At 40.1% G+C, this 13961-nt stretch overlaps 1 pseudogene; it reads right to left on the bottom strand.

Annotated features, from left to right (window-relative positions):
• Positions 1–13420: 13420 nt before the first annotated feature.
• On the bottom strand, positions 13421–13521 carry LOC130464656 (uncharacterized; annotated as a pseudogene).
• Between the last annotated feature and the right edge of the window lie 440 nt (positions 13522–13961).

Raw genomic sequence — 13961 nt, 5'->3', positions numbered from 1 at the left:
TCAGTTACCCTTGTTAGTGGGGTGACTTTATATATTCTAAGTAGTGCTTAGAATTTGGGAGGGGTTGTAGTCATTCTAAGGTTTGTTTTTCACAATTTAAAGCTTAGGATTGTGCCCCTATGATGTATAGCATTAGCGTCGAGAATTTGCGATGAAATCGTCATTTCGAGCATTTTTAAAGTGTTTTTCTCAAGCCCCCAATTGTAGCTACGGGATTGGCTTGGTGCTATAATGCTTTGCATACGTTTTTATGCATTCATGGTGACATGGATCATGAATAGTTTGAACCAGACTCGTTTAGTGCGAGGTACGTTCGAGTAGTGATTTTGCTGCTTCTCTTTTAAATGTCGTATTGTGCGACATTGCCATGGTCAAGGTAGTCACATGTTGAAGTGTGCCTTGTCCAAAAGCTAGGTGCCTTTCTTTACCCATAATCGTATTTAAAAATCTTTTTGACTCACTTGCAACGTCGGGATAAACGCATACTTAGATTAAAACAACGACACTTTATTATGTTCGAAAAAGTCTTTGAAAATTATTTGGAACTTATTAAAAATCCGAGTCCTACTGTGTACAATCCGAGGTGTCCTAGGCAAGTTGACTTATAGAAGGGTTCGTACAGGATCACATGAGTGAATCAAAATACTGTTACGATTTTTGGAATGCTGTCTAAGGATTTGCTGGAAGCCAAGGTGCAGGCGTCAAGGTATACTTGTGCCCGTCTGGCATATACTTTAGGCTTTTAGGGCCATCTTTTCCAGAATTGCGGGAATATAAACCGTTTTCAAATTGACTTAGATTTACTTGATGTATGTCTGCACAAAGGTCAAGGTATACTTAGTTCTTTCCCTAGCTCTTTCATTTCAATTTTTAGCCCCAGTTGCTATTATGTCTTCCCATTAATGATGCTTTTTGATTTCAATTTTAGATGCCCGTGTCATATGTCTGAGTAGGGTGAGCCTCGGTTAAGTGCCAAGTCCTATTGACAATGTCTGTTTTTTTTTCAAAAGGGGATTCACGAGCATTTGAGTTACCATGAACGGGTGCCCTGAGTTCGAAGGAACGATGGGGCGATGCCGTAGAACAATCTTTTTCATTGTAAGCTTACTGCCTTTACTACTTGTTGGCGATCATGACTGTGTCTATTGGTGAAAGGTCTTTAAGCGAACGACTATGTCTAGTGGTGAAAGAAAGTCTTTAAGTTGAGTTAGTTCGTTTTTAGGGAGGGTCAAGTTGAGTACTTTAGAGGTCATGGACGCTTGCACTAGCCCCCATTCAATTGAGGCAAAGCGATCTTTTGAGTCTTGGCTAAGTGCCTAGGAGTGTGAGTGCTCCTTCTGGCAAGGGCACGTGCCCTTATTATTTTCCGATGTGTGCTCATTAATTTTGATGACTTGGATTCTTCTTTTGACTTAAGTTTTTCTTTCGACTTGGATTGCAAGTAATTAAATTTCAATAAGGGACTTTATTTCTTATTCTTGTTTTTCTATAGGCTTTAATATCTTTGCAAATTGGTTGGACCGAATCATGGATTGCCTACGTATCCGCCTTTAATTTGGAATCAGGTCTTGCGTAGTTCTTAGCCTAGAAAATGGTTTCATAAAATGCCGATTTTAAACAAGTATGTTCTGAGGTGGAAACATATTATTTGAAACGGTAGAATAAGTGAAGTTTATTATTATTTAAATCTGCTGCCTTGCCGTAAGCCAAAAAATTTGTTTTATATTTTTGAGTACATGTATTTTCTTTTCATGTGTTTTTTTTTGGTACGTATACCTGAATACGTGTTGTACCCCTCCAAGTGTTCGTTATTTTTCCGTGCATGTGCGGATAAAATGACGAGCACTTCTGGACAAATTTTTCAGCAAGCAAAGAGATTCGGCGCCCAGGTTTGGGCGGTAAAGATTTCGGCGCCCAGCGCTGGGCGCTGAAAATGGTTTCTGGGCGGATATTTTTTGGTGCGCTAAATGCTTCTTTAATTTTCTTTTTAGACTAACTTTAGAGGCGCTTTTGCAAAGTTTCTTTTTTATTATTCACATTTTATTATTTTTTTGCACTTTTCATTTGTTTCCTTTTTTTGTTTGTGACTCAAGACGGCTTGAAAGATGGGTGGAATGAGATAGGGTAATTTGTATAGGTATTGGTCAAGCATAAGGATTACATCTGCTAGGATTCACAATTTGCAGCCTCAGGCTAGTGTCATGAGTTTAAATCAACCAATTAAGGTCAATGAGTAGTATGGGGACGGCTTAAGGGTATATCAACAGGATGTATCCACACGAGTTATATGGTCATTATGCTAATGGTGGTGTAAGAACAGGTTTTGGGCTTTGGAAATGATGGGCATGACGCACGTGTCAATGGCCGTGCGTGGTTTGCGGTTGATAACAAGTTCAAAAACAAGAGTTGAGGTAATGGTTTCTTGGGTTATGGCAATGAGAACATGGATGGGTTAAATGAGCTGAACAGGGACCCCAGAGCGAAGGCGTCTAAGAGCATAAGGATTGGAAAGGGTAGACATCGTAGAATTTTATGATTTGGATTGGTTGACTCAATTCTTTTCCTTCGTTTACTTGGGTAGATTTCGCAGGTACGGGCTAAGTATTTCATGGCTCTTTTCGCTCTCCCTTTTCTCTTTCTCTTTTTGCTTGGGATTTCTCCCCAACATAAATCCTTCAATCAATTTTTTGTTTGGGCTAAAAGGTAGATGGTTTGGTCTTTGAGTCACGAGGCGAGACTTAGTGAGCCTCGTTTGGTAGGCCTATAGTGGACCTTTAACTTTAGTAGGCCTAGGGTGGACCTTTAATTTTAGTTGGCCTAGGGTGGACCTTTAAATTATCTTACTTTGCAAGCATATTTAGTCGTTTCTTAAAATGTGCAAATAGCGTAGATTCAAAATGTTGTTTTTACCTTATTGAAATTTAACGAAAGAATTACATCGAAAATAATTTTTTTTGTTTCTTTTCAGACTCCAGTTTCTGGGATTTATTTGGAATTCGTGATTTAGACTCGAACTTTCATTAATTTTCTGATTATAACCCGTGTATGAATACAAGGAGGTGGCCTAGACTCAAAATAATGACGCGGCGTAAGCCTATAATACTTGACCAAGCAACTCTCAGACTTAGGCTAATTGGACCATAACTTTCGTTGGTTGACACTTTAGATTTTAACCCTTGGGTGTTCATTTGTCATGCGCCATTTTGCTTAATGTTGGCAAGGTAGTTAATTGGGGAGATCGAATTTTTATTTTTGCAAGGCTAGAATCATTAGTGCGGCTTCTCTCTTAGTGTGTATTGCTTTACCCCAATGGTAGCCTTATGGTATGCCGATTTGGGTATTTTCATGGTTGGTCATGTTGCATTCATGGAAAATCTTTTAGTCCGTACTTAGTAGTATTTCAAGGAGCGAGTGACTCGTGAGGACTATGATAGTCGTGACCCAATGTGATTATAAGCCTTGAGGCCATTAATTTTTTTCTTTGCCAATGGTGTTGACACCTTAGGTTCACTTTGGGGGTTGTGCGACTATGTGGGAATGATTTTCAGAATGTGACTGTTTCCATTTTGCAAATACTATAATATATTCTTTTTATTGGTGAGAGAGAGTATTGAGGCCGTAGACTCTTAGCAAGGGATGAAAATTACATATGGATGCTTTATTGATTTAAATGTTAGAAAGGGAGACTCAATATGGTTTAACCTTTTAATTTGCAGAACGACACCAAGCATTAGTACCGATTCTATGGATAAGACAACCAAGACTTAGGATTTAGATTGTACTTTGGCATAGCCTAGTCTAGACTCGGATTTACTTTTTATTTGAACATTATTTTTTTTTCTTGAAGACTTTATTCGAACACCATTTTTTTTAATTCTTTGCCCATGTGACATTCAAGGTCGTTTAATTAGCATGCTCGGTTTTGGTGCCGAGCATTGTCGTCGTAGGAGGCCTAACAACGACACAAAGAGTTATTTTATTTTTCACAAGTCGCTTTTTAGAATCGAGTGCCTTTCATACGCCCTCGCAGCAATTTTTTTTTCACGAAAAGTTTTTTTTTTGCTACGTATTTTCTTCATGCGTGGGCACCAAGGCAGCTGTGCCTGACCGAAAGGTCAGGCAGCAACTTCAGCGCCCAGCAGTGGGCGTTAGAAATATTGGCGCCCAGCCAGGGGCGCTGAAAATGCGTCCCTGGCTGGTTCTCGTTTTCAGTTTTCGTCTACTTTTGTTTTTGCGACTTTAAATTTGCGTGCTTGCCCTATAACGTCCTTTACGCGTTGTGCAGCGTTTGTGGGATTCGTTACGGCCATCCTGAGCGTCGCTTATTTTTGTGGCGATCCTTCGGGCTTGCGGAACACGTATTTTGGTATAACTCTTTGGCCAATTGGTTCATGAATGTTTGGGAAATTTTTAAGGTCGTTGGTTTCTTATCATTATTTGTCTAGCATTATTCGTACGCACAATCATAACATAGTCACACAGTTCGCTACACATACCTACATTACAAACATGGATTTGAAACTTAAATATGTCACGTAGTTTATGATAGGCTTCTATGGGTAGTATTTGCGCCTGGCTTGGTACCGCTTCTATCGTAGATCCAACACATGCCCCGGTCGAGGTAGTGTCTTCAACAGACGAATTTCGCTCAAGAGGCCAACCCGCAAGTGCAAGCCAAGGGGGCATGCAGGCGAGAGGGACCTAATGAGCGAGCGATTGGGTTCGGGATAGGTGTACTACCTGCACAAGTACCGAGTGGGAAACATGCGCGGCGTATGCACCCCCCTATTGGCGAAAAAAGGTATCCTTAGTCCCAACTCCCGAGGGAGCCGAGATTCGTTATGATGTTCTGCCCGTTCACATTAATATGCTGATTTTCAGGTCGTCCCAACTTGATGGGGAAATAAACGCGGGGTAGGATCGTTTCACCCTTCGGCTATTTTGATTACCTACAAGCACGAGTATTTCCTTCACTATCCCTAGTGGAGTCGCCACTGTGAGGGGGTCGAAAAAGCGCGAGGCTAATGCGTGACCTTGTCCCTCGTGGGTGTGACGATTCTTTTTATTCAATCAAGTGTAATTGGATTTCCTGTGAGTATACACCCAATTGACTAGTAATATAGGAGTCGCCATTCAGTTTTTAACGACAATGAGAAAAACTGACAAAACCCGGTTATCGTGACATAAAGGGAGTGCAATTATGTTTGACCACGACGGTCGTAGGTTCCCTTGTGATCCCTGGTGTGGGGATCTCTCAATATACACCCGCAAGGTAGAGATTGAGGGTTCGGGGGACTGTAACTACCGAGAGGAGTAATTCGCTCGTCGATAACTCCAGAGGCAGGATATCCTTACTAGCTCAGCATAAATAATTGAAGGGACATGCGTTAACTATTAAACTAATATGAGTTGGTTTTAGCAATATGCAACATATAATACTAATTCGATCGTGATTATCTGATTTAAATAGCATTAAGGGACCTTGCATGATAATCCGATTTCCCAAAAATATCATATTTGTTAGGCGTGATAGAACAATCAGATTAGGTTAGTTTAACAGTTCATAAAAAGGGCGAGGAAAGCAGTTAAATCATCGAAAAAGGACACATTACGACGCACCCTTGAGAGGTGCGTCACGGTTCTGAGAAAACTAACCACTTTGACTTTGCTATTTCTTCTTTTTATTTAACGAATCTCAATTATGGGACAGGATACGTTCTTTTCGATTTATGGATCGATTGCGACAGAACGCGTGAACAGTTTCGCAGCGAGAGGCTTAGGCTAAGGGTTGGAGTCAATACTCATAATATCATTGTGTGTTGTTGTGTGTCCTTTCACGTCGAAACTAGGGGCCTATTTATAGGGAAGAGTTCGTGGAAAGATAGAATTGCAGAGTTCTAATCCACAAAGAATTAGGAAAAGAGATGTACCCAGGTATTTTCAGCGCCCAGGCCTGGGCGCCGAAGATTTTGGCGCCCAGAGCCAGGCGTTGAAAATAGGGTCTGGGCAGTTTTGTTTAGTCAGATTCGGATTCCAAAAATCCGTAGAGTTTGAGATTAATTCTAGTTTTTTAGCGCGTATCAAATTTATGAAGGAATGCGTCTGAGCCCGTTACGAACTCTAGGCTCGTTAGGATTTTAATTAATACGTAACTCTTATTTCCGAATCCTATTAGGAATAGGATTCTCGCGGTTTTCTATCTCATTTAGGATTTATGTTGGAATGCAACACCTAATTCTGACAGGTTTCTATCCTTTATGATTTGCCACTTTTAGAAGCTACCTTTTACGGCAATTACTATTTTTAGCAGGTTTCCATAAATAGCAGGTTTCGGGTGAAATGAAATGGGGAATCGAGATTCGTTTATTTTATAGGAGATGCGTTGTCAAGTGGAGTTTTTATGCTTTCATCATCGAACCTTTCCCTTGCGGGAACGGGGACAAAAGAAGGTGTCTACACAAGGCAATATAGAAAAAATAATAATCAAGGTCATTCTTCGAAACACAAAAAAAAAAAAAAATCAAGTCGTTGGTTTCTCAAATTAAAAAGCGTTTATTTGTCAAAAAGATCAATCCGGTCCAAAGTAAGCTCGATGTATTAATTATTGAAAAATGAAGCAAACTTTGTCGCTCGAAAAATGAAGTCGCACTCCATGACTTCATCAAAGTAGCATACCACTACAAAGATCGCTCGCACTTACGAGCATGATCCCAAACAGGATTAAGGACGTTATAAAATACGTACTTCTCTTGGCAAAAAACGACCACCAAGCACAAATGCTTGGGGGCTCGAAAGAAAGAAAATATGCCTTTCAAAAAAGGGATGCAAGTTGAAACAACGTTTCCAAGCTACGTCCCGTGCTTGGACAAATTCAAAAATGAACTCGACCTCAAAGAAAAAGGTCTCCATTAACATTCACGTATGGTCCCACCGGTCATTTCACAAGGACCCAAGTAATGGCATAACTAGGCCAGTTCTAAACGGTGACATACATCCTATGAGCCGCAAAGACTAGTTCAAAACCACGAAAGGCAAACGACCACGAAACGATGGTCCGTTTAGACACGTTGCCAACCCACATTCAGGTTGCAGCTAAATCCGAGCATCCCTCGAAAGATTTCGCTCTTACAGGAATGAATAAAAAACAAATTCTCAAAAGAAATCCCAAGAACAAATGAAGTAGGGACTGGCCTACCTCGATCGGGCAAGATCGCGCCACGAACCATGCGAGTCCCAAATCGAAAAGACGAATTCAGGTTCGCCCACCTTCAGCGGGCGGGGTCTGCTAACTAACCGCGCAGGTCCTCAGTTTTCGAAAACGAAAAGAAAATAAAATCTTCAAAACAAAAACAGGCTCGCCCACCTTCGGCGGGCGGGGTCTACGTCACAAACCGCGTAGGTCCTTATTTTCAAAACATCAAAAAAGATTCGTCCACTTCTATCGGACGGGGCGTCCACCCTCAGTGGACAGGCTCGCCCAGCTTCAGCGGGCGGGGTCTGCGCCACTAACCGCGCAGGTCCTTAGTCGCTGCAGCGATAACTTTTCCTGGTTTCCCTTTTCCAAAAATCAAAGGATGGTTTCCCTTTTCCAAAAATCAAAGGATGGTTTCCCTTTTCCAAAAATCAAAGGATTGGTTTTCCGTTTTTCCAATAAAAGAGCGATGTGCTGGATTTTCCTTCGTTTTACGTCCTACAAAAACAACGGGGTTTTCTCGTTTAGCTTACCCTGAAAATGAGAATCTTTAAAAACGTTTTACCTCGTGATTGTGCTTGGCCAGGCCTAGTTACACTTTATAGCTTTGATTTCGAAAACATCTTTAGGTACTTCCAATGACAAAGTGAGGGAGTTTCTATACTACTAGATAACAAATTCCAATGACGCGTGAGGAATGTGTTAACACTTCAAGTGATGACCCTTAAGTCAAAAGTTATCAGTCAGGGGCTCGTGAGACCCTCACAAAACAGGTCACATACGCCATGGCTTGTAGGACGCACTCCGTCTAGTACTTTGACCATCGTCTCATCTCGAGACTCAGTCAAAGTGGGGGCTAACTGTAGACACCTACTTTTGTCCCCATTCCCGAAAGGGAAGGTTCGATGATGAGAACATAAATCTCCACTTGGCAACGCATCTCCTACAAAATAACGAATCTCAATCACCCTTTCATTTTCGGCCAAAGTTACTATTTATAGAAACCTGCTAAGAATAGTAACTGCCGTAAAAGGTAGTTGTTAAAAGTGGCAAAATCATAAAAGATAGAAACCTGTCAGAATTAGGTGTTGCACTCCAACATAAATCCTAAAAGAGATAGAATTTGCATTCCTTGTATAATTCGAAAATAAGAGTTACGTATTAATTAAATTCCTAACGAGCCTAGAGTTCGTAACGGGCCCAGACGCATTCCGTCATAAGTTAATACGCACTAAAAGACTCGGATAAATCTCAAAAGCTCCGTATTCTAAGAGTCCAAATCTAACACAGAACTCGGCCCAGATCCCATTTTCAACGCCTGGATCTGGGCGCTGAAAGTGCCTGGGGCCGTTTTATCTCCGAATTCTTTTTGGATTCGTATCTTAAAATCTATCTTTCCACACACTCTTTTTCTATAAATACAGCCTAAAACCGATGTGAAACGGAGACAATTCCATAATCTGAGTATTGACTCTAGCCTTAAGCCTAAGCCTCACGCTGCGAAATTGATCCATCATTCTGTCGCAATCGACCCAAAAGTCGAACAGAACGCATCCTGCCCCTTGTAGCTTGATGAATTCAGCCTAAATACTGGAACATTGCTTGGAAACCCGAGATTCGTTAAATAAAAGGAGAAATAGCAAAGCCAAGTGGTTAGTTTTCTGAGAACCACAACCCACCTCTCAAGGGTGCGTTGTAATGTGTCCCTCATATGATTTAATCGCTTTCATCACCCTTTTATAAGATTGTCAAACTATTAATTTGATTGATCTATCACGCCTAATAAGATAATACCTTGGACAATTGAATTATCATGCTAGGTACCTTAAATCAATCTAAATAAGATAATCACGATCGATTTAGTATTATGTGTTGCATATTGCTAAAATCAATTCAGAATAGTTTAATAGTTTAACGCATGTCCCTTAATCATTTATGCTGAGCTTGTAAGGATAACCTGCCTCTTGAGTATTATCGATGAGCACTCCTCTCGGTAGTTATAGTCCCCCGAACTCTCAATCTCTGCCCTGCGGGTGTACGTTGAGCGATCCCCACACCAAGGACCACAAGGGAACCTTTGGCCGTCGTGGTCGAACATAATGGCACTCCCTTTATGTCACGATAACCGGGTTTTGTCAGTTTTTCTCATTGTCGTTAAAAACTGAATGTTGACTCCTATATTACTAGTCGATTGGGTGTAAACTCATAGGAAATCCAATTACACTTGATCTGACAACGTCACGCCCACGAGGGACGAGGTCACGCATTATCCTCGTGCTTTTTCGACCCCCTCACAACTAGCTATTATATTTACACATACCTCTATTGTTTCTGTTTTTTGGTGATTATTAATACTTTGTGATGAACATAGTCATGTACTCCGTAGAATTTTGCAGGATTTGTCTAAATACTTACTACTACTTAATACTACCATCTATTACTAATTTTAATTGATAATTTAAGATATTAATAGTTGAAATATTTACTAACAACCGTGAAAACAAAAGTAGTTTGGTAGGCCCTTTGTTTGGTATGAAGCCCATACTTAATATAAATCTAAATATCAAAAATAACTTCTGCCACATTCTCATTATCGTAAATTTTTTATACGGAGCACGAATAATAATTTATTCGCTCATATTATTGAAGTTTTAAGAGCATGTTGATTGAAATTTTGACTAATATATCGTAATCAACTATGTCCAAAGTCATAAGATCTAGATGATGAAGTTTCTTTATTATTTATATGTTTACAATAACAAAATATTTTTTATATATTAATGTAAATGATTGCAATGTCACTTTAAAGTTTCGTGCAAAATAAAATTTATATATGTAAATGGTGATTCACATTTGATGATGGGGCGGGTTAGATTTTAGATTGATCTGACGACAAAGTTGAACGTAGATGATTGAATAACGTTGACTAACAAGAAGAGAGTTTTGGTGGATGGGCATAGGATAACATGTACCCACCTTGGTGATGGAGGAGTTTGAATTAATCGGATTAGAGAATACTCACCCAATCCTAATTATGTATGTCACTTTTAATTTATTTTTTCCATATTATAGCTAATACAATAAATTTTGATACTTCGTAATAAACTTATCTCAATATATTTAAAATTTAGTTGAAAGAAAAATTGGATTATTCACCGAATATAGGGATGTCAGATTGTCAATGGGGCGGGTTTTTTGGGAGATCCCCCTATGCATCCGCCCCAAGTGGGCAGCGTCGCAGCGATGGAGGAAAGTTTATTGGGTGGTGGGGTTAAAAATGTATTCGTCGCGGGTGATGGAGCGACGATGGATTTTAGATTGGACCCACCCGAGTCGCTAATATCCTTCATCTGATTGATTATATATATATATATATACATATATATATATATATATATATATATATATATATATATATATATATATATATATATGGATATAAGTACTATTAACTTACATATTGTAATGTTTTGTTTATTTACTCAATAACTCCAATTAGGAGAACGAATTTTTCAGAGGCTCTATAATAGAGTTTTAAAATTCAAAACTCTATTACAAAATAGAAGTCGAGTCTAGGGGAGGGTATGGATACACGGGAAGGGAGGTGATGAAGCGGGGATGAATTTTATTTTTTACCTCTCGATACGGGGGTTGGGAGGGGTGGGTATCTTTCCTATCGCGGAAGGAGGGGATGAATATGATACATGTACGCGGGTGGGGGTGCGCAAGTCCTTCCTCGCCTCAAAGTTATCTCTAATTCAATGAAGTAAATTGTCTAGATAGGTGATAAGTGATCGGGTAATGAGGTTGACGAGCCAACTGTGCGAGAATTAAGTGGGTATTACTATCGAAGTGAAGGGCGGGGTGTGATGAGCGACATTTATGTCGCTCTTAGCTTAGGATTTCATGTTAGTTTATTATGCTTTTTCATAGTTTTATAGCTTTTCGTATGATTTAAGTTTCTTTCCATCTTGTGCTTTATAGGTTATTATGGTGAAATATGATGGAAACAAGTAGAATTGAGGCAAAACAGGGGGTGTGCGACCGAACAGAAATTCGTGCGCCCGAACAGTGCTGAACTGGCGGACTCTTGGAAGATGGAGCTTTGTGCGACCGAACAACCCTTTTTGTTCGATCGCACAAAAGCCCCTTTGTGCGATCGAGCTCTGTTAAACGGTTGCACAAATTGCATTTTGGAGACAGAATTCCCCAATTTTGGTAAACGACCGCACATGATTTCGTTCGACCGCACAGGAATTTGTGCGCCCACACATGATTAGCTGTTCGACCAAATTGAAGTACGAAGAAGACATGAGCAAAGAAAAGATCATTTGACCGAACATGATTTTCTGTTCGGTCGCACATGACGAAGGAGTTCGTCTTCGCTTCGTTTGCTCGCACAGGATTTAAAGGTTGCTCGAATAAGCTTTCTATGTTCGATCGCACAGAGGGTATGTGCGACCGAACAGTTGCGCGGGGTGCAGATTTTCGAATTAAAACTTCTATTTGAGGAAACTTATAAATAGATTTTTCATTTTAATTTTTGAACATTCAACTTTTACATTTACATTTTTAGAATTCCCAATTACATTTTCAGCATTTTCTAGAGAGAGAAACTCCTTACTTTGAAGCTTCAAGTTGTAATTTCTTCTACTCTTTCAATTCCTTGCAATTTTAATTCAAGTTCTTAGTTCTTTGTTCATTCTATTTTGTTATTGTTCTTTGATTGTTCTTCAACTTCTTGAATTCCTCTTTGCTTTGATTTTAGTTTCATTGATTCTCAATTCTTTAATTGATTTTGCAATTGAATGCTCAACTTCTTGATTCTTTCCTTCTACTCCTTCAATTACATGATTGCTTGCCTAGAATTCATGAATTTCCTAGTTTCAAGTATGTGTAGTGAGTAGATTAGGTTAGGGAAAGGGGAGAATCTAGGGGCTTAATTAGGGGAAATTGATGGTTGAATGTTGATTGATTGATGTAATTAAATTTGATTTAGTGATAGGATATCCATGACTAATTGAGTAGTAGTTGCAAATACTAATTGATTGTAATTGATTGGATTGCATAGGCTAGGTTTGGCAAGACATTGTGAGCCTATTTTATGCAAGTGAATGGTGGTTCCTATATGCAAGTTTATCTAGTTTAGGATTAGGCGAAAGCTCTTCCATAGATTAGATGCTTGGCGTGCTCCATCCGAGAGGTGGCGAGCACGTCATTCGATTCCATTCCCCTATGCACTAAGTCGTTGCATCATCATGATTGCTTGATTGTTTAGATCGTTTCCCCCATTTCCCTAGGCTATCCCCGACTCCCTAGCATTTCCCTATATTGTTTAATTCCTTGATTGATTAGCTTAGTTTTCTTAGAAATTAATTCAAACCAACTCTTGTCTAAACTAGCTTAACGCCTTGGCTCAATGCACACCGTTTTTATGGGACGATCCCTATGCTTGCCGCTATAGCAATATAGCCGGTTAGTTAGTGGATAATAAATTTTGTTTGGTCGGGTGGTTTTCTTTTCGACGACGGAAAAACGCCTTATCAAAACGGCGCCGTTTCCGGGGAACGGTCGTTGTTATTGAGTTTTGTTGAGACTAGTTTACCTTTAGAAAAATACTAAAATATTGCATTCTTGTTTGCTTTCTTTTCCTTTGCAATACTCACGTGTTTCTTTGAGTTTGTATGCTTGATAGGGGTCGTGCACGTCAAAGGTCTCTCCACCCTCTTGACCTTGAATTGGAGAGGACGTTAAGGAGATTAAGGCGCGTTCGAACTCGCTCATCAAGTCACAACCGATTTGAATCCTTATAGGTGTGGACAAGAAGAGAGTGAGCAAGCCTTTGTAACAATGGCGCTCCCGGTTAAGAATTTGGGTATACCGGGAGCATTTGAAGCAACATGCGGTATCCAAGCTCCCACAACTAATGCAAATAACTTCAAAATCAAACCCGCTTTGATTAACTTGGTTCAAATCCATCCTTTTTGTGGGAAGAGCAACGAGTCACCACATGAGCACCTAAAGCAATTCGAACATTATTGTGATACAATCAAACACAATGGTGTGACTTCGGACTATGTGTTGTTGACTCTATTCCGTTTCTCTCTCCTAGGGCGAGCTAGTGATTGGCTTGACAAGGAGGTCAAGACCAACTCACTTCGCACTTGGAACGAGGTGACTAGCGCGTTTTTGAGCAAGTTTTACTCTCATGGAAAGACGGCGGAATATCGCCACAAAATTCAATCATTTGAGCAAAAGCGGGATGCATAGCTTTTTGAATCTTGGGACCGATTCAAAGAATACCAAAGGAAATTCCCTCACCATGGGATCCCTAAGTGGTTGCTACTCCAAACCTTCTATTTGGGGTTGAGCCCGACCTCCAAAACGAGTCTAGATGTGGGGGCGGGTGGTCCCATCATGAACAAGACCGAAGATCAAATTAAGGAGATAATTGAGGATGTGGTCCAAAATTATCAAGCTTGGCATGTTGGTGCAAGGGACTATGATGGCAAGGGTAGGAATGATGATGGTAAAGGGTCGGTATATGCTATGGAGCAAGCAAGGATCATTAAGAAGCTTAGCTCGAGATTGGAAAATCTAGAGAGCACACAAAGTCAACCACCATCGCCATCAACTATTCCACCGCCTTTGGCAACTCTTCTCACCAAGGGGAAGAGCACGGTGAGTTCCTATGACACTATGCCTCCGGGCACATCTTTTTGTGATAATTGTCAAGATTTTGGTCATTTCCCCAATGCTTGTCCTTTGG

The sequence above is a fragment of the Spinacia oleracea genome, chromosome 6 (assembly GCF_020520425.1).
Source record: "Spinacia oleracea cultivar Varoflay chromosome 6, BTI_SOV_V1, whole genome shotgun sequence".
NCBI classification, from domain to species: Eukaryota; Viridiplantae; Streptophyta; class Magnoliopsida; order Caryophyllales; family Amaranthaceae; genus Spinacia; species Spinacia oleracea.
Note: the sequence above shows the minus strand (reverse complement) of the source record. Positions and strands in the feature narration are given on the sequence as shown.